At 37.0% G+C, this 19,319-nt stretch overlaps 1 non-coding gene across 1 annotated transcript; it reads right to left on the bottom strand.

Moving 5' to 3' along the window:
- Positions 1 to 3,256: 3,256 nt before the first annotated feature.
- Positions 3,257 to 3,364, bottom strand: LOC112767481 (small nucleolar RNA R71). Its single transcript, XR_003184926.1, has one exon. It is a non-coding gene; the product is annotated as a small nucleolar RNA R71 (small nucleolar RNA).
- Positions 3,365 to 19,319: the final 15,955 nt, after the last annotated feature.

Here is a 19,319-nt window from a genome sequence, read left to right as displayed (position 1 = left end):
TGATGAACGTGACAATCATCATCATTCCCCCACGAACGCGTGCCTGACAACCACTTCCGTTCCACCTTAGATTTAATGAGTATCTCTTGGATCTCTTAATCAGAATCATCGTGGTATAAGCTAGATTGATGGCGGCATTCATGAGAGTCCGGAAAGTCTAAACCTTGTCTGTGGTATTCCGAGTAGGACTCTGGGATTGAATGACTGTGACGAACTTCAAACTCGCGAGTGCTGGGCGTAGTGACAGACGCAAAAGGAGGGTGAATCCTATTCCAGTATGATCGAGAACCTCAGATGATTAGCCGTGCTGTGACAGAGCATTTGGACCATTTTCACAAGAGGATAGGATGCAGCCATTGACAAGGGTGATGCCTCCAGACGATTAGCCATGCAGTGACAGCGCATCGGACCATTTTCCAGAGAGAATTAAAAGTAGCCATTGACAACGGTGATGTCCTTACATAAAGCCAGCCATGGAAAGGAGTAAGACTGATTGGAGGAAGACAGCGGGAAAGCAGAGATTCAGAGGAACGAAAGCATCTCTATACGCTTATCTGAAATTCTCACCAATGAATTACATAAGTGTTTCTATCCTTATTTTATGTTTACTTATTATTTAATTTCAAAAACTCCATAACCTTTTGATATCCGCCTGACTGAGATTTACAAGGTGACCATAGCTTGCTTCATACCAACAATCTCCGTGGGATCGACCCTTACTCACGTAAGGTTTATTACTTGGACGACCCAGTGCACTTGCTGGTTAGTTGTATCGAAGTTGTGAATGAAAAACGATTTATTAAGACGTGTGTACAGAGTTTTTGGCACCGTTGCCGGGGATCACAATTTCGTGCACCAAGTTTTTGGTGCCGTTGCCGGGGATTGTTCGAGTTTGGACAACTGATGGTTCATCTTGTTGCTCAGATTAGGTAATTTTCTTTTTGTTTTATTTTCAAAAAAAAATTTTCAAAAATCTTTCAAAAAATTTCTCATCTGTTTTCGAAAAAAAAAATAAATCTTTTCAAAAAAATATTTTTCTTCAGAATTTTTAAGAATGAATTCTAGAGTTTCATGAAGCATGTTGAAGCCTGGCTGGCTGTAAAGCCATGTCTAATTCTTTTGGATAGGGGCTTCCAACCATCAGCATAGAGGCAAGTTAATTGGAATATCAGCCGTGGCATGTCTGAGTTACATACTAAAGCTTGGCTGGCTATTAAGCCATGCCTAACCCTCGGATTGGAGCTTTAGACTAAGAATACAAGATTCCTGGAATTCATATAAAAAAATTTTGAAATCCTTATTTTCTTTTTCCTATATGTTTTTTTCAAAAAAAAAATACAAAAATGCAAAAAAATAAAAAAATCATAAAAATAAAAAATATTTCATGTTTCTTGTTTGAGTCTTGAGTCAAGTTGAAAGTTTGGTGTCAATTGCATATTCATCTTGCATTTTTCAAAAAATTCATGCATTCATAGTGTTCTTCATGATCTTCAACTTGTTCTTGGTAAGTCTTCTTATTTGATCTTGATGTTTTTATGTTTTGTGTCTTTTCTTATTTTTCATATGCATTCTTGCATTCATAGTGTCTATACATGAAAAATTTTTAAGTTTGGTGTCTTGCATGTTTTCTTTGCATTAAAAATTTTTCAAAAATAAGTTCTTGATGTTCATCTGGACATTCAAAGTGTTCTTGGTGTTCATCTTGACATTCATAGCATTCTTGCATGCATTCATTGTTTTGATCCAAAATTTTCATGCATTGAGTCTTTTTCATGTTTTTCCCTCTCATCATTAAAAAAATTCAAAAATAAAAAAAAATATCTTTCCCTTTTTCACTCATAAATTTCGAAAATTTGAGTTGACTTTTTCAAAACTTTTTAAAATCTAGTTGTTTTTATGAGTCAAATCAAATTTTCAATTTAAAAATCTTATCTTTTCAAAATCTTTTTCAAAAATCAAATCTTTTTCATTTTTCTTATCTATTTTCGAAAATCCCAAAAATATTTTTCTTAATTTTACATCATATTTTCGAAAATATCATCATCAATTAATGTTTTGATTCAAAAATTTCAAGTTTGTTACTTGCTTGTTAAGAAAGATTCAAACTTTGAGTTCTAGAATCATATCTTGTGATTTCTTGTGAATCAAGTCATTAATTGTGATTTTAAAAATTAAATCTTTTTCAAAACTAATTTCAATCATATCTTTTCAAAAATATCTCTTTATCTTATCTTTTTCAAAATTTGATTTTAAAATATCCTTTCTAACTTCTTATCTTCTTATCTTTTCAAAATTGATTTTCAAATTTGTTTCAACTAACTAACTAACTTTTTGTTTGTTTCTTATCTTTTTCAAAACTACCTAACTAACTCTCTCTCTCTCTAATTTTCGAAAATATCTTCCCTCTTTTTCAAAATTTCTTTTTAATTAATTAATTATTTTAATTTTTTATTTTAATTTTCGAAAAAATTACTAACCTTTTTCAAAAACTATTTTCGAAAATCACTAACTCTTTTTCAAAAAATTATTTTCGAAAATTCTCTCTCTTATCTCCTTCTATTTATTTATTCATCTACTAACACTTCATCTCACCCAAATTCAAACCCCCTCTTCCATCTGTGTTCGAATTTTTTCTTCTTCATTTCTTCTACTCACACAGGGACCTCTATACTGTGGTAAAAAGGACCCCTATTATTATTATTTTTCTGTCCCTCTTTTTCATATGAGCAGGAGCAAGGACAAGAACATTCTTGTTGAAGCAGATCCAGAACCTGAAAGGACTCTGAAGAGGAAACTAAGAGAAGCTAAATTACAACAATCCAGCAAGCACCTTTCAGAAATTTTCGAACAGGAAGAGGAGATGGCAGCCGAAAATAATAATAATGCAAGAAGGATACTTGGTGATTTTACTGCACCTAATTCCAATTTACATGGAAGAAGCATCTCCATTCCTGCCATTGGAGCAAACAATTTTGAGCTGAAACCTCAATTAGTTTCTCTGATGCAGCAGAACTGCAAGTTTCATGGACTTCCATCTGAAGATCCTTTTCAGTTCTTAACTGAATTCTTGCAGATATGTGATACTATTAAGACTAATGGAGTAGATCCTGAAGTCTACAGGCTTATGCTTTTCCCTTTTGCTGTAAGAGACAGAGCTAGAGTGTGGTTGGACTCTCAACCCAAAGATAGCCTGAACTCTTGGGATAAGCTGGTCAAGGCTTTCTTAGCCAAGTTCTTTCCTCCTCAAAAGCTGAGTAAGCTTAGAGTGGATGTTCAAACCTTCAGACAGAAAGAATGTGAGTCCCTCTATGAAGCTTGGGAGAGATACAAGGAACTGACCAAAAAGTGTCCTTCTGACATGCTTTCAGAATGGACCATCCTGGATATATTATATGATGGTCTGTCTGAATTAGCTAAAATGTCATTAGATACTTCTGCAGGTGGATCCATTCACCTAAAGAAAATGCCTACAGAAGCTCAAGAACTCATTGACATGGTTGCTAATAACCATTTCATGTACACTTCTGAAAGGAATCCTGTGAATAATGGGATGCCTATGAAGAAGGGAGTTCTTGAAATTGATACTCTGAATGCTATATTGGCTCAGAATAAAATATTGACTCAGCAAGTCAATATGATTTCTCAGAGTCTGCATGGAATGCAAGCTGCATCCAACAGTACTCAAGAGGCATCTTCTAAAGAAGAGGCCTATGATCCTGAAAACCCTGCAATAGCAGAGGTGAATTACATGGGTGAACCATATGGAAACACCTATAACCCCTCATGGAGAAATCACCCAAATCTCTCATGGAAGGATCAAAAGCCTCAACAAGGCTTTAATAATGATGGAAGAAACAGGTTTAGCAATAGCAAGCCTTTTCCATCATCCACTCAGTAACAGACAGAGAACTCTGAACAAAATACTTCTAATTTAGCAAACTTAGTCTCTGATCTATCTAAGGCCACTGTGAGTTTCATGAATGAAACAAGGTCCTCCATTAGAAATCTGGAAGCACAAGTGGGCCAACTGAGTAAAAGAGTCACTGAAATCCCTCCTAGTACTCTCCCAAGCAATACAGAAGAAAATCCAAAAGGAGAGTGCAAGGCCATTGAAATGACCATCATGGCCGAAACCACAAAAGAGGAGGAGGACGTGAATCCCAAGGAGGAAGACCTCCTGGGACGTCCAGTGATCAATAAGGAGTTTCCCTTTGAGGAACCAAAGGAATTTGAGGCTCAACTAGAGACCATAGAGATTCCATTAAACCTACTTATGCCATTCATGAGCTTTGATGAGTATTCCTCTTCTGAAGAGAATGAGGATGTTACTAAGGAGCAAGTTACCAAGTACCTTGGTGCAATCATGAAGCTGAATGCCAAATTATTTGGTATTGAGACTTGGGAAGATGAACCTCCCTTGTTCACCAATGAACTAAGTGATCTGGATCAACTGACATTGCCTCAGAAGAAACAGGATCCTAGAAAGTTCCTGATACCTTGTACCATAGGCACCATGACCTTTGAGAAGGCTCTATGTGACCTGGGGTCAGAAATAAACCTCATGCCACTCTCTGTAATGGAGAAATTGGGAATCTTTGAGGTACAAGCTGCTAAAATCTCATTAGAGATGGCAGACAATTCCAGAAAACAGGCTTATGGACAAGTAGAGGACATATTAGTAAAGGTTGTAGGCCTTTACATCCCTGCTGATTTCATAATCCTAGATACTGGGAAGGATGAGGATGAATCCATCATCCTTGGAAGACCCTTCCTAGCCACAGCAAGAGCTGTGATTGATGTTAACAGAGGTGAACTAGTTCTTCAATTGAATGAGGACTCCCTTGAGTTTAAAACTCAAGGACATCCTTCTGTAAACATGGAAAAGAGGCACAGTAAGCTTCTCTCAAAACAGAGTCAACCAGAGCCCCCACAGTCAAACTCTAAGTTTGGTGTTGGGAGGCCACAACCAAACTCTAAGTTTGGTGTTGAACTCCCATATCCAAACTCTAAGTTTGGTGTTGGGAAGTCTCAACAATGCTCTGAACATCTGTGAGGCTCCATGAGAGCCCACTGTCAAGCTATTGACATTAAAGAAGCGCTTGTTGGGAGGCAACCCAATTTTTATTTATCTAATTTTATTTTTCTTGTTCTTTCATGTTTTATTAGGTTCATGATCATGTGGAGTCACAAAATAAATATAAAAACTGAAAATGGAATCAAAAACAGCAAAAGAAAAATCACACCCTGGAGGAAGACCTTACTGGCGTTTAAACGCCAGTAAGAAGCATCTGGCTGGCATTCAACGCCAGAACAGAGCATGGTTCTGGCGCTGAACGCCCAAAATGGGCAGCATCTGGGCGTTTGAATGCCAGAATTGCACCCTGGAGAAAAGCTGGCGCTGAATGCCCAGAACAAGCATGGTTCTGGCGTTCAACGCCAGAAATGGGCAACAAATGGGCGTTCAACGCCCAGAACAAGCACCAATCTGGCGCTGAATGCCCAGAGTTGTGTGCAAGGGCATTTTGCAAGCCTAATTTGGTGCAAGGTTGTAAATCCTTGAACACCTCAGGATCTGTGGACCCCACAGGATCCCCACCTACCTCCATTCACTTCTTCTCACCCCTCTTTCACACAATCCCATAAACACTCTTTCCCAAAACTCTTCACCAATCACCTCAATCTCTCTTCCCTATCACCACTTCACCACTCACATCCATCCACTCTTCCCCATAAACCTACTTCATAAACCCCACCTACCTTCAAAATTCAAAATCAATTTCCCACCCAAAACCCACCCTTATGGCCGAACCTTACCCCCCATCCCTTCCCTATATAAAGCCCTCCATTCTTCTTCATTTTCACACAACACAACCCTCTCTTCCCCTTCTTGGCCGAATACACCATCCCCCCTCTCCTCCATATTTTCTTCTTCTTCTTCCTCTATTCTTTCTTCTCTTGCTCGAGGGCGAGCAATATTCTAAGTTTAGTGTGGTAAAAGCATAAGCTTTTTGTTTTTCCATTACCATTGATGGCACCCAAGACCGGAGAATCCTCTAGAAAAGGGAAAGGGAAGACAAAAGCTTCCACCTCCGAGTCATGGAAGATGGAAAGATTCATATCTAAAGCTCATCAAGACCACTTCTATGATGTTGTGGTCAAGAAGAAGGTGATCCCCGAGGTCCCTTTCAAGCTCAAGAAGAATGAGTATCCGGAGATCCGACATGAAATCCAAAGAAGAGGTTGGGAAGTTCTAACAAACCCCATCCAACAAGTCGGCATCCTAATGGTTCAAGAGTTCTATACCAATGCATGGATCACTAGGAACCATGATCAAAGTAAGAACCCAAACCCAAAGAATTATATTACAATGGTTCGGGGGAAATACTTAGATTTTAGTCCGGAAAATGTGAGGTTGGTGTTTAACTTGCCTATGATGCAAGGAGATGCACGCCCCTACACTAGAAGGGTTAACTTTAATCAAAGGTTGGACCAAGTCCTCAGGGACATATGTGTGGAAGGAGCTCAATGGAAGATTGACTCCAAAGGCAAGCCGGTTCAATTAAGAAGACTGGACCTCAAGCCTGTGGCTAGAGGATGGTTGGAGTTCATCCAACGCTCCATCATCCCCACTAGCAACCGATCTGAAGTTACTGTGGATCGGGCCATCATGATTCATAGCATCATGATTGAAGAGGAAGTAGAAGTTCATAAAGTCATCTCCCTTGAATTCTACAAAATAGCCGAAAAGCCCTCTCCTGGGGCAAGGCTAGCTTTTCCTCATCTTATTGGCCATCTATGTTACTCAGCTGGAGCTTTCATAGAAGGAGACATTCCCATTGAGGAAGAGAAGCCCATCACTAAGAAAAGGATGGAGCAAGCAAGAGAGCACATTCATGAATCTCAAGAGACGCATGAAGCTCATCACCATGAGATCCCGGAGATGCCTCAAATGCATTTTCCTCCACAAAACTATTGGGAGAAAATCAACACCTCCCTAGGAGAATTAAGTTCCAACATGGGACAATTAAGGGTGGAACATCAAGAGCACTCCATCATCCTTCATGAAATAAGAGAAGATCAAAAAGCAATGAGGGAGGAGCAACAAAGACAAGGAAGAGACATAGAAGAGCTCAAGGACATCATTGGTTCCTCAAGAAGGAAACGCCACCATCACTAAGGTGGACTCATTCCTTGTTCTTACATTCTCTGTTTTTCGTTTTCTCTATGTTAAGTGCTTATCCATGTTTGTGTCTTCATTACATGATCATTAGTATTTAGTAACTTTGTCCTAAAGTTATGAATGTCCTATGAATCCATCACCTCTCTCAAATGAAAACTGTTTTAATTCAAAAGAACAAGAAGTACATGAGTTTCGAATTTATCCTTGAACTTAGTTTAATTATATTGATGTGGTGACAATGCTTCTTGTTTTCTGAATGAATGCTTGAACAGTGCATATGTCTTTTGAAGTTGTTGTTTAAGAATGTTAAATATGTTGGCTCTTGAAAGAATGATGATAAGGAGACATGTTATTTGATAATCTGAAAAATCATAAAAATGATTCTTGAAGCAAGAAAAAGCAGCAAAGAACAAAGCTTGCAGAAAAAAAAAAGAAAAAAAATATAGGCAAAAAAATAAAAATAAAAAGCAAGCAGAAAAAGCCAAAAGCTCTTAAAACCAAGAGGCAAGAGCAAAAAGCCAATAACCCTTAAAACCAAAAGGCAAGGGTAAATAAAAAGGATCCCAAGGCTTTGAGCATCAGTGGATAGGAGGGCCTAAAGGAATAAAATCCTGGCCTAAGCGGCTAAACCAAGCTGTCCCTAATCATGTGCTTGTGGCGTGAAGGTGTCAAGTGAAAACTTGAGACTGAGCGGTTAAAGTCAAGGTCCAAAGCAAAAGAAGAGTGTGCTTAAGAACCCTGGACACCTCTAATTGGGGACTTTAGCAAAGCTGAGTCACAATCTGAAAAGGTTCACCCAATTATGTGTCTGTGGCATTTATATATCCGGTGGTAATACTGGAAAACAAAGTGCTTAGGGCCACGGCCAAGACTCATAAAATAGCTGTGTTCAAGAATCATCAAACTGAACTAGGAGAATCAATAACACTATCTGAACTCTGAGTTCCTATAGATGCCAATCATTCTGAACTTCAATGGATAAAGTGAGATGCCAAAACTATTCAAGAGGCAAAAAGCTACAAGTCCCGCTCATTTAATTGGAGCTATGTTTCATTGATAGTTTGGAATTTATAGTATATTCTCTTCTTTTTATCCTATTTGATTTTCGGTTGCTTGGGGACAAGCAACAATTTAAGTTTGGTGTTGTGATGAGCGGATAATTTATACGCTTTTTGGCATTATTTTTAGTATGTTTTTAGTAGAATCTAGTTACTTTTAGGGATGTTTTCATTAGTTTTTATGTTAAACTCACATTTCTGGACTTTACTATGAGTTTGTGTATTTTTCTATGATTTCAGGTATTTTCTGGCTGAAATTGAGGGACTTGAGCAAAAATCAGATTCAGAGGTTGAAGAAGGACTGCTGATGCTGTTGGATTCTGACCTTCCTGCACTCAAAGTGGATTTTCTGGAGCTACAGAACTCAAAATGGCGCACTTCCAATTGCGTTGGAAATTAGACATATAGGGCTTTCCAGCAATATATAATAGTCCATACTTTGGCCGATTTTAGACGACGTAAAAGGGCGTTGAACGCCAGTTCTACGCTGCTGTCTGGAGTTAAACGCCAGAAACACGTCACAAGCCAGAGTTAAACGCCAAAAATACGTTACAAATTGGCGTTCAACTCCAAGATTGACCTCTACACGTGTAACATTCAAGCTCAGCCCAAGCACACACCAAGTGGGCACCGGAAGCGGATTTATGCATCAATTACTTACTTCTGTAAACCCTAGTAACTAGTTTAGTATAAATAGGACTTTTTACTATTGTATTAGATCTTTAGATCATCTTGGGATGTGTGGTTCTTAGATCATGGGGGCTGGCCATTCGGCCATGCCTGAACCTTTCACTTATGTATTTTTAACGGTAGAGTTTTTACACTCTATAGATTAAGGTGTGGAGCTCTGCTGTTCCTCAAAGATTTATGCAAAGTACTACTGTTTTTCTATTCAATTCAACTTATTCCACTTTTAAGATATTCATTCGCACTTCAACCTGAATGTGATGAACGTGACAATCATCATCATTCCCCCACGAACGCGTGCCTGACAACCACTTCCATTCCACCTTAGATTTAATGGTATCTCTTGGATCTCTTAATCAGAATCTTCGTGGTGTAAGCTAGATTGATGGCGGCATTCATGAGAGTCCGGAAAGTCTAAACCTTGTCTGTGGTATTCCGAGTAGGACTCTGGGATTGAATGACTGTGACGAACTTCAAACTCGCGAGTGCTGGGCGTAGTGACAGACGTAAAAGGAGGGTGAATCCTATTCCAGTATGATCGAGAACCTCAGATGATTAGCCGTGCTGTGACAGAGCATTTGGACCATTTTCACAAGAGGATAGGATGCAGCCATTGACAAGGGTGATGCCTGATGAGCGGATATTTTATACGCTTTTGGGGGTTAATTTCATGTAGTTTTGAGTATGTGTTAGTTAGTTTTTAGTTTATTTCCATTAGTTTTTAGGAAAAATTCATATTTCTGGACTTTACTATGAGTTTTGTGTTTTTCTGTAATTTCAGGTATTTTTCTGGCTGAAATTAAAGGAGCTGAGCAAAAATCTGATTCAGGCTGAAAAAGGACTGCTGATGCTGTTGGATTCTGACCTTCCTGCACTCAAAGTGGATTTTCTGGAGCTACAGAACTCAAAATGGCGTGCTTCCAATTGCGTTGGAAAGTAGACATCCAGGGCTTTCCAGCAATATATAATAGTCCATACTTTGCACAAGGATAGATGACGTAAACTGGCGTTCAACGCCAGTCCTCTGCCCAATTCTGGCGTCCAGCGCCAGAAAAGGATCAAAAGCTGGAGTTGAACGCCCAAACTGGCATAAAAACTGGCGTTCAACTCCACAAATGGCCTCTGCACGTGAATTGCTTAAGTCTCAGCCCCAGCACACACCAAGTGGGCCCCAGCACACACCAAGTGGTCCCCAGCACACGCCAAGTAGGCCCCAGAAGTGGATCTCTGCATCATCCATCATAGTTTATCCAATTTTTGTAAACCTAGGCTACTAGTTTAATATTTAAACAACTTTTAGAGACTTATTTTGTATCTCATGACATTTCAGATCTAAACTTTGTATTCTCTGACGGCATGAGTCTCTAAACCCCATTGTTGGGGGTGAGGAGCTCTGCTGTGTCTCGATGAATTAATGCAAGTATTTCTGTTTTCTATTCAAACACGCTTGTTCCTATCTAAGATGTTCATTCGCACTTAACTGTGATGAAGGTGATGATCAGTGACATTCATCACCTTCCTCAAACCATGAACGTGTGCCTGACAACCACCTCCATTCTATATCCGATTGAATGAGTATCTCTGAGATCTCTTAATCAGAATCTCCGTGGTATAAGCTAGAACTGATGGCGGCATTCATGAGAATCCGGAAAGTCTAAACCTTGTCTGTGGTATTCCAAGTAGGATTCAAGGATTGAATGACTGTGACGAGCTTCAAACTCCTGAAGGCTGGGCGTTAGTGACAGATGCAAAAGGATATTAAATCCTATTCCAACCGGATCGAGAACCAACCAGTGATTAGCCGTGCTGTGACAGAGCGCGTGAGCGTAGTTTTCACTGGAAGGATGGAAGGTAGCCATTGACAACGGTGATCCACCAACACACAGCTTGCCATAGGAGGACGTGCGTGCGTGAATCAGAAGACAGAGGAAAGCAGAGATTCAGAAGACAAAGCATCTCCAAAACTCCAACATATTCTCCATTACTGCACAACAAGTAACCTTTAATTTATGCTCTCTTGGTTATTCACAATTCAACTGATAAACATAATTGACTTCCTGACTAAGATTTACAAGATAACCATAGATTGCTTCAAACCAACAATCTCCGTGGGATTCGACCCTTACTCACGTAAGGTATTACTTGGACGACCCAGTGCACTTGCTGGTTAGTGGTACGCGTTGTGAAAAGTGTGATTCACAATTCGTGCACCAATGCCTCCAGACGATTAGCCATGCAGTGACAGCGCATCAGACCATTTTCCAGAGAGGATTAAAAGTAGCCATTGACAACGGTAATGTCCTTACATAAAGCCAGCCATGGAAAGAAGTAAGACTGATTGGAGGAAGACAGCGGGAAAGCAGAGATTCAGAGGAACGAAAGCATCTCTATACGCTTATCTGAAATTCTCACCAATGAATTACATAAGTGTTTCTATCCTTATTTTATGTTTACTTATTATTTAATTTCGAAAACTCCATAACCTTTTGATATCCGCCTGACTGAGATTTACAAGGTGACCATAGCTTGCTTCATACCAACAATCTCCGTGGGATCGACCCTTACTCACGTAAGGTTTATTACTTGGACGACCCAGTGCACTTGCTGGTTAGTTGTATCGAAGTTGTGAATGAAAAACGATTTATTAAGACGTGCGTACAGAGTTTTTGGCGCCATTGCCGGGGATCACAATTTCATGCACCACTAGCCACCACGTGCTCCAGGTGGAGACTCGAGACTCTGTTGATCCTATGTCGTAAGTGTGGTCGGACACTGTGAAAGTTCCGGATGAGCTCGCCCTCGTGAATATACATCAATGAGGGTGTTGGATATGGATCATGATTATGATCACGATTATGTTGAGTATAACTCGAGTTGGGGATGCGCGACAGAGGGACAGTCCAATGGTTAACTACCAGGACTTGTCGGGTTGGCTATATAACTGACAGATGATATCATCAGCCATTAGAGACAGACATTCATCATATTGCATACTACGTAATTTGTTTGAGATTGTCTAATTGACTGCATATTACTTGCTAATTGTCTAAATGTCTTATCTGTTCCAATTTTTATATCTCTTGTCTGATATAACTATGTTTACCATATTATACTCCTGCTGGCGGTTGGGAGGTTTGAAGGATTTGGAAAGGGAAGTATTAGTTAGACTGAAGAATCTTTAGTCAGTTGCCAATTATGGTTTAGCTTGTTTATAAGCTTTGAATTAGTCTGGTGGAAGTTCTAGGATTGCCTTCGACTTTCATTTGATATTACATCTTAAATATGTGAGAACTGTTACCATGCTCCGGTTCTCACCCATGCGGATTTTGTGGTTTTCAGATGCAGGACGTGAGGCTTCTCGCTGAGACGTGCTGGAGACTTCTGGATTAGCGAAGATCCTTTGTTCTTGGGTCTCTATTTTGGTTTATATATTTTTCTTAGAATATTTTTATCTCTACTGAATAATACAAACTGTGATGACTCCTCTTAGAGGGGATTTTGGAGAATAGGTTTTTTTTTTGTATTTATGTCCCTTTGGGTTTCCTTTGGGGTTTCCTATTTATTTACTTGTATATATTACTATGCTCGGACCGGTTATCTTCGCAACCGGATTATGAGTTTTGATATTCATGTTTTTGACACTCCTTGTATATATATATATATATCTCGCGTTGGTTTATCCTTGTTAGTCACATTTTCGATCGGAGTGTTGCGTTTTTGAGTTGCGATTTTGTTTTACCCCATTTTTCTTCAAAGGCTCCTAGTTATAATCCTAATTCACACTACTATATATACTAAATTTTAATTTTTAGAAGCCGTAATACCTTGCCATCTCTAAATTATGACTTAAGCATAAGACTCCGTATGGTAGGGTGTTACATTCCACAACTAACGGGCAATGATTTGATAACCCTCTCGGCCCACCTTTGAGTTGCGTCTCCGGAAACTCCTCTATCCATGATGCATGAGCATCTTTCCTATCTTTTTCTAGTGAATTTGCATTTGAATTTGTTAAGTTTAATCAAGATTTAAGTACTTTAAGCCACTATGGATGCTACTTTGAGCTCGGTGCAATTTGGTTTATTTCAGGTAGCGTTTGGACGGATTCGACAGAGTTTAGATGAAGAAACGAAGTCACGACTAACGCAGGAAGTGGTGCCAAACTTGGATTCTCCAAGTTTAGCGCCAGGAGCACTAAAAGCCTTCATTGCATTCGGCCTTAGTGGCACCAAACTTGGAATTAAATTCCAAGTTTGGCGCCACATTCACTCGCTTCCATGAACTTACTGCATCAAATGGCGCCAAACATGGGATTCTCCAAGTTTGGCGCCAACCTTAGAAAACAAAGTGGTCCCCATTTGTCCCAGGAGGAGCAGCACGAGATGATTTTATTATTTTTTATTAAACTTTATTTTATTTTACAATAGAAAAAGATATTATTTAGTTTTAGAAAATATATTTTACATTAATTAGGATTAGACATAAAAGGAAAAAGATTCAACCTTTCGGGATCTCTTCTCTCTTACGCACTTCATTCGGCACTTTACAGTTTTTCTGAATCCTAGTTTTCTCTCTGAGTCATGAGCAACTAAACCTCCACTGTTAAGGTTAGGAGCTCTGTTTATTGTATGGATTGATACTATTACTCTTCTGTTTTAATTAATATTTCGATTTCAATTTCAAGAATTTGTTTTCGTTCTTCATCTTAAGGATTTGGGTAGATCAAAAGAATAACTCTTATTCTATTTGAGTTCCTGTAAACCTTGAAAAAGCAATTTACCTAAACAACAGCTTGAAAATAATTTCTCCTCCTAAATTTTTAATTATCTGGACTTAACAGGATACGTGACATATAATCCTCTCATATTTGGATAATTAGGGTTTTGTGGCTAATAAACTAGAGTTGGATTTAAACCTCTAATTAAAATTAAGTGACCAATGAATTAGCGGTTAACTAGGTTAGAGGAGACTAAATTACTAAGGAATTAGGGTTTAGTCACATATAGTTTGCCATGAATTGAATCTTGCGTGATTAAAATAGTTGGTAAGAAAAGTTAATCCGGAAGATAAACAACTCTCAAACCTTAACTGTTTTCTCACATATTCTTCACAACCCGTTTACTGTTTACTTTTCTAATTCTCTAAATTTACTGTTTAATGCAATTAAAATCTCAAACACAATTTTCTGCTTGTCTAACTAAGTAAATCACTCAATCATTGTTGCTTGATCCATCAATTCTCGTGGGACCGACCCTCACTCACCTGAGGTATTACTTGGTACTACCCGGTGCACTTGCCGGTTAGATTGTGGACTTTAAATTCCGCACCAACCCACTCCATGCTGACTAGAACTCGATCAATGCGACTACATGACTGGCTCCTAAACCATGTAAATATATGATCGTTTAACAATAGATCCACCAGCTCCATCCTGAATCAAGGTTCTAAACTCTTCCGCTGATGCAGGCCACGTGGTAGCTCCTTTTCTCTCATCTATATGTACAATCTCATTAAAATCACCCATATAGCAGAACGATATCTGGCATAATCCTGACAAAAAGCTCAATTCTTTCCATACAACATGCTTGTCTTCCTTTGCATGCGTACGATATACTAGACAAAAAACACATCTATAACTATTTTTTAACAACTTTCTCTCAATGTACAGCTATCTCACTCCTTTATAAAAAACCGTCTCATCCCACATTAATAACAAACTATTAAAAATACTTTTCGACTCCACAAATTCCTAACCTACCGTATTACTTCCCCATTTTTATATCACATCAAATTTTGTCACTATTTTTTTTTATATTTTGTCTCTATCAAATTTAGTATATTCAATTTATATTTTTTCTAAAATTTTTTATCATGCTTAATTTTTTAACACCTTCTAACCTCTTAATATTTTAGTTGGTATTGTATTTTAAATTTGTATATTTTTAAAATTTACATTAGAATATATTTATATTTTTATGTTTTTATTTATAATTTTATATATTATTTTATTATAATTCAATTATTTCAATTAAATTACGATTGAATCGGTTGAATATCTACGCCAATAAATCAATAGTTAGAAAGATGAACCATTTGGTTTTTGAAAGCTTAGAAGTAATAAGAAAATGATCAGATAAAATTCATTCATTTGAATAGTCGATGTGGAATGCATACAAGAATCTTGAATTTATATATTTACATAAAGTAGTGCTATTTGAACATGGATTTTAACTTATTATCATACTCTATGTCGACGTATTATTCATTTACCATTAGATTGGATGTGTATAATTCCATTAAATAGTGGTATTATTGATAAATATTGATTATTAGATGATTTTATGCTTATATGTTTATAGTGAATCTGCCACTTATATTGATAACTTAATGGAAGTTCTATCTCTTCTTGCGCAGTTGTGCTCATTAAATAGCACGAGTAATGTAATAGCCATGTTTAGCAAAAAAGCCATTTTAGGTTATGCATGAAATGGGCAGAACAGAAAATTCATTATCGCTAAAGATGAGGACTATATTTTTGTTAGGATTTGGTTGAATTAGTCCCACATTGCTTAGGATAGCAAATGGAGTGGGTGGCCTAGGCTATAAATATGAGGCTAAGTTCTCCATTTGTTTTTGCACCAGTCAGAAACACTTTAAGCTTGTATCTGATTTTTCTTTTCCTCTGTACTCTTTGATTAGAGAGTGTTGTGAGGTGTAGTTAGATATTTGCTTTGAAAGAGTGTGGGTGTACTGGGGTGCCGGTGAGAGAAAGAAGTCTATGTGTTGTAACAATTTTCACATAGTGATATTCTCTGGTTGTCATTTGACAACGGCCGTGGTTTTTTCTCCGGTAATTGGAGTTTCCACGTTAAATTCTTGTGTTGTGATTGTGTCTATTTTATTTCTCTGTCAAAGGTGTTTTCTCAAGGGGGAATTGTGTCTTATTCCCAACAAGTGGTATCAGAGCTTCGGTTCGGTGGGATTTATTCTTAGTATGCTCTGTGGTTGCAGCCTAGTCTAATCTCTTTGGTTGCTGTTGTTGTTGCTGGAAGGCAGTGTGACTCTGTGAGAGTGCAGTTTGGAAAAGGTTCTGGCTAAGGAAAGACTTGGTATTTAAGTGTGTCCATTGTGACCCACCTCTCTTTCCTGGGGACCCTTCCTAGTGCACGGTCTACAGTTGAGTTATAATATTCCAGTATACGGTTGCAACAATGTCAGGATATTCAAGTGCTGTGAAGCTTGAAATAGAGAAATTTGATGGAAGAATCAATTTTGGCTTGTGGCAAGTACAAGTCAAGGATGTGTTGATACAATCAGGTTTGCACAAGGCGTTGAAGGAGAAGATCTCTGGTTGCTCTCTCTATGAGAGAAGATGATGTTCTCTAGAAGACAAGAAGTATCCTCATGGTATTACCGCACTGCCATGGATAAGGATGAGTTGTGGCAATCAGGTCCACAATTGCACACGGGCATTGGTTGGCGTTGAGATGCAAGGTGTGTGGCGGAGTTAGGTCGATGGCTGAAGAACTTCCAGGAAAAGCCAATTTGGAAGTTGCACCATGAATTTTCAGCAAGGTTTCGATCTGTACCAAGGCGAAATTCTTGGAGTGGTCTAATTCCAAGTGAGTATACTTTCATGGTGGAGTATGATAGTTCTCTGAACTATGATTGTCGGTATAGACAATGGCAGCAAAGAATTGTCGGTGTTGACAATGGAAGCTGAAGATGTGTGACTATTTCAATCAAGGTGGAGATTGTTAGGATTTGGTTGAATTAGTCCCACATTGCTTAGGATAGCAAATGGAGTGGGTGGCCTAGGCTATAAATATGAGGCTAAGTTCTCCATTTGTTTTTGCACCAGTCAGAAACACTTTAAGCTTGTATCTGATTTTTCTTTTCCTCTGTACTCTTTGATTAGAGAGTGTTGTGAGGTGTAGTTAGATATTTGCTTTGAAAGAGTGTGGGTGTACTGGGGTGCCGGTGAGAGAAAGAAGTCTATGTGTTGTAACAATTTTCACATAGTGATATTCTCTGGTTGTCATTTGACAACGGCCGTGGTTTTTTCTCCGGTAATTGGAGTTTCCACGTTAAATTCTTGTGTTGTGATTGTGTCTATTTTATTTCTCTGTCAAAGGTGTTTTCTCAAGGGGGAATTGTGTCTTATTCCCAACAATTTTAAATTTGTCTCCACACGTTGGGAAACTTCATTTCCTGAATCTGCCAGACGGTGGTTTTAAATTGTTGCATTTCTATTGTTCGGTTATAATTGATATAAGAGAATTCATTGGGTGGAGTGATACAACCTGGCTTCTGTATTCTGTCTGTTACCAATGCTCTTTTAATTTTTATTTTAACAAATATTGAAAGCAAATAAATCCATCCATACATCTAAGAAGATTACTCTGAGCTGATGTTTTTTCAGAGTAAAAAAAAAAAAAAAGTTTGTGTATCTCGTTAAAAACACTGGAACAAAATAATTTGAAAATAATTTTTCTATCGAACAAATTCTCTCATCGTTATTTTATCAAATATTTTTTTGGTAAGATTTTAAAAGAGGTGTAACGCAAAGATTTTTCAGTAGGTCACTTATTTCAATATTATTTTTGACCAAATATACTTAACTGCGAAATTTTGATAAAATCTAGTGTGTTAGTACTGAAATAATCGTACCTATTTATTAAATAATTTTATTTTTAATTGTTTATACCATGATTTAAGAGAATAAAACGATAGTTTAAAATAAATAGATCTTTCCCTTATGGATCTATATAGATTTAGATAATGGATTCAAATATCTAATAATAAGAAGCGTTTAAGGTAAATTCGGGTCGTCTTATCTGACTTAAATGGAACACGAACATTATAATTTGTGCTCAACTCAATTTGAAGAGCAAGTCAATGCTCTCCCACTACTAATGTCACCTATAAATTAATAACTACCTTAACATAAAATAAATTTTCATAAGATTCTGAAAATCACTTTTTTTTTATAAATATTCGGTTAAATTTAAATATTTTTCATCTCAATTTTTATAAACTTTGCATATGAATCTTATTGACTTAAACATCAGAGTTCATTACAGATACTTTCTACCACTATTTCAAAATTGATACGCAGGTACTCTAAAGTATTTTTGTTCCATCTATGACATTTTCTCCAAACCCAAATCACAAAAAATCCATTTCAGATACGTCTGGAAATACTAATCATTTAAAAAATGTGGACTCCTTTCATGTCATATACATATAAAGTTTATACAAAAAGATTATTTTATTTTATTTTGACTAGAATGAATGTGATATTTATAAATAAAATACGATTTTATTCTCGATATTTTGACGAAATGAGATTTATTCTTTTATCAATGTATTTAGACCCGAAATCAGTAAAATAAAATCGAGATTTACGTAAAATTAAAAAAGTAAATCACATATATAAAATATAAAATATAAAATTATAATAAAATTTAAATCGTAAAATCGTTTGATCTATTAAAAATTTTATAAAATCAATCAATCCATTTAAACTCTATCATAAAGTCTGCTGACTAAATCCATTTAAATCCTAGAATTTTAACTCAGACTTGGCATAAAAGGAAGAAATGTTCGCTACTTGTCAATTATCCGTTAGTTGAACTGTTTATTTAATTTTTGAATTATTCTTCACATACAAGTTATTTACAGATACAAGTTTATACAAGTCATTTATATTATATTATTTAAAAATTTTTGGTGTATGTGTATTGATAAATTTTGTATAATTCAAAATTCTTCTTCTTCTTTCTTGCATTATAAAAGTGAATTTTATTAAGTTAGAATTAACTTGTATAAACTTGTATGCCAAAAAAGACTTGTATGTGTAACAAGTCTCTTAATTTTTATGTTGGAAATCTTCAAGATAGATATACTTCTCTGATTGTTGCTGAACCATGTGTTTCCTCCCTCCATTCCATACTTAAGTAATTCAACATCTCAGTAATGATGACCAAAGATTCAAAGCCATGGATGTGACTTATTTCTTTATACATGTGGTCCTCACTAGAGAATATTTGCTAATCATGTGTTTTGATAAATGATGAGGAAACTCTATCGTGGATTCATAGTTTTCACACGAAGCTGACCATTACCCTTTTGCCAAGACATATATGATTACATGGACTCACCTTCATCTCAGTGCATAGAAAATTCTATAGAAACTTCAAAGCATCAAGCTTTTTAGGATGCTAGATAACATTCTTTTCTTTCTTTTAATTTATAGAAAAGATCCTACAAATCTTATTTTATTTTGAGAATGGATCTCAAACCTTGTCGCCAATCAAAACTGTTAAAACCACTCATTAGGATTTAAAAGTGATTAATTTATCTTTAATATTTGTAAGTTTGATGGATAAATT

This window comes from Arachis hypogaea, chromosome 17, assembly GCF_003086295.3.
Source record: "Arachis hypogaea cultivar Tifrunner chromosome 17, arahy.Tifrunner.gnm2.J5K5, whole genome shotgun sequence".
NCBI classification, from domain to species: Eukaryota; Viridiplantae; Streptophyta; class Magnoliopsida; order Fabales; family Fabaceae; genus Arachis; species Arachis hypogaea.
This window is presented reverse-complemented; position numbering and strand designations above follow the sequence as displayed.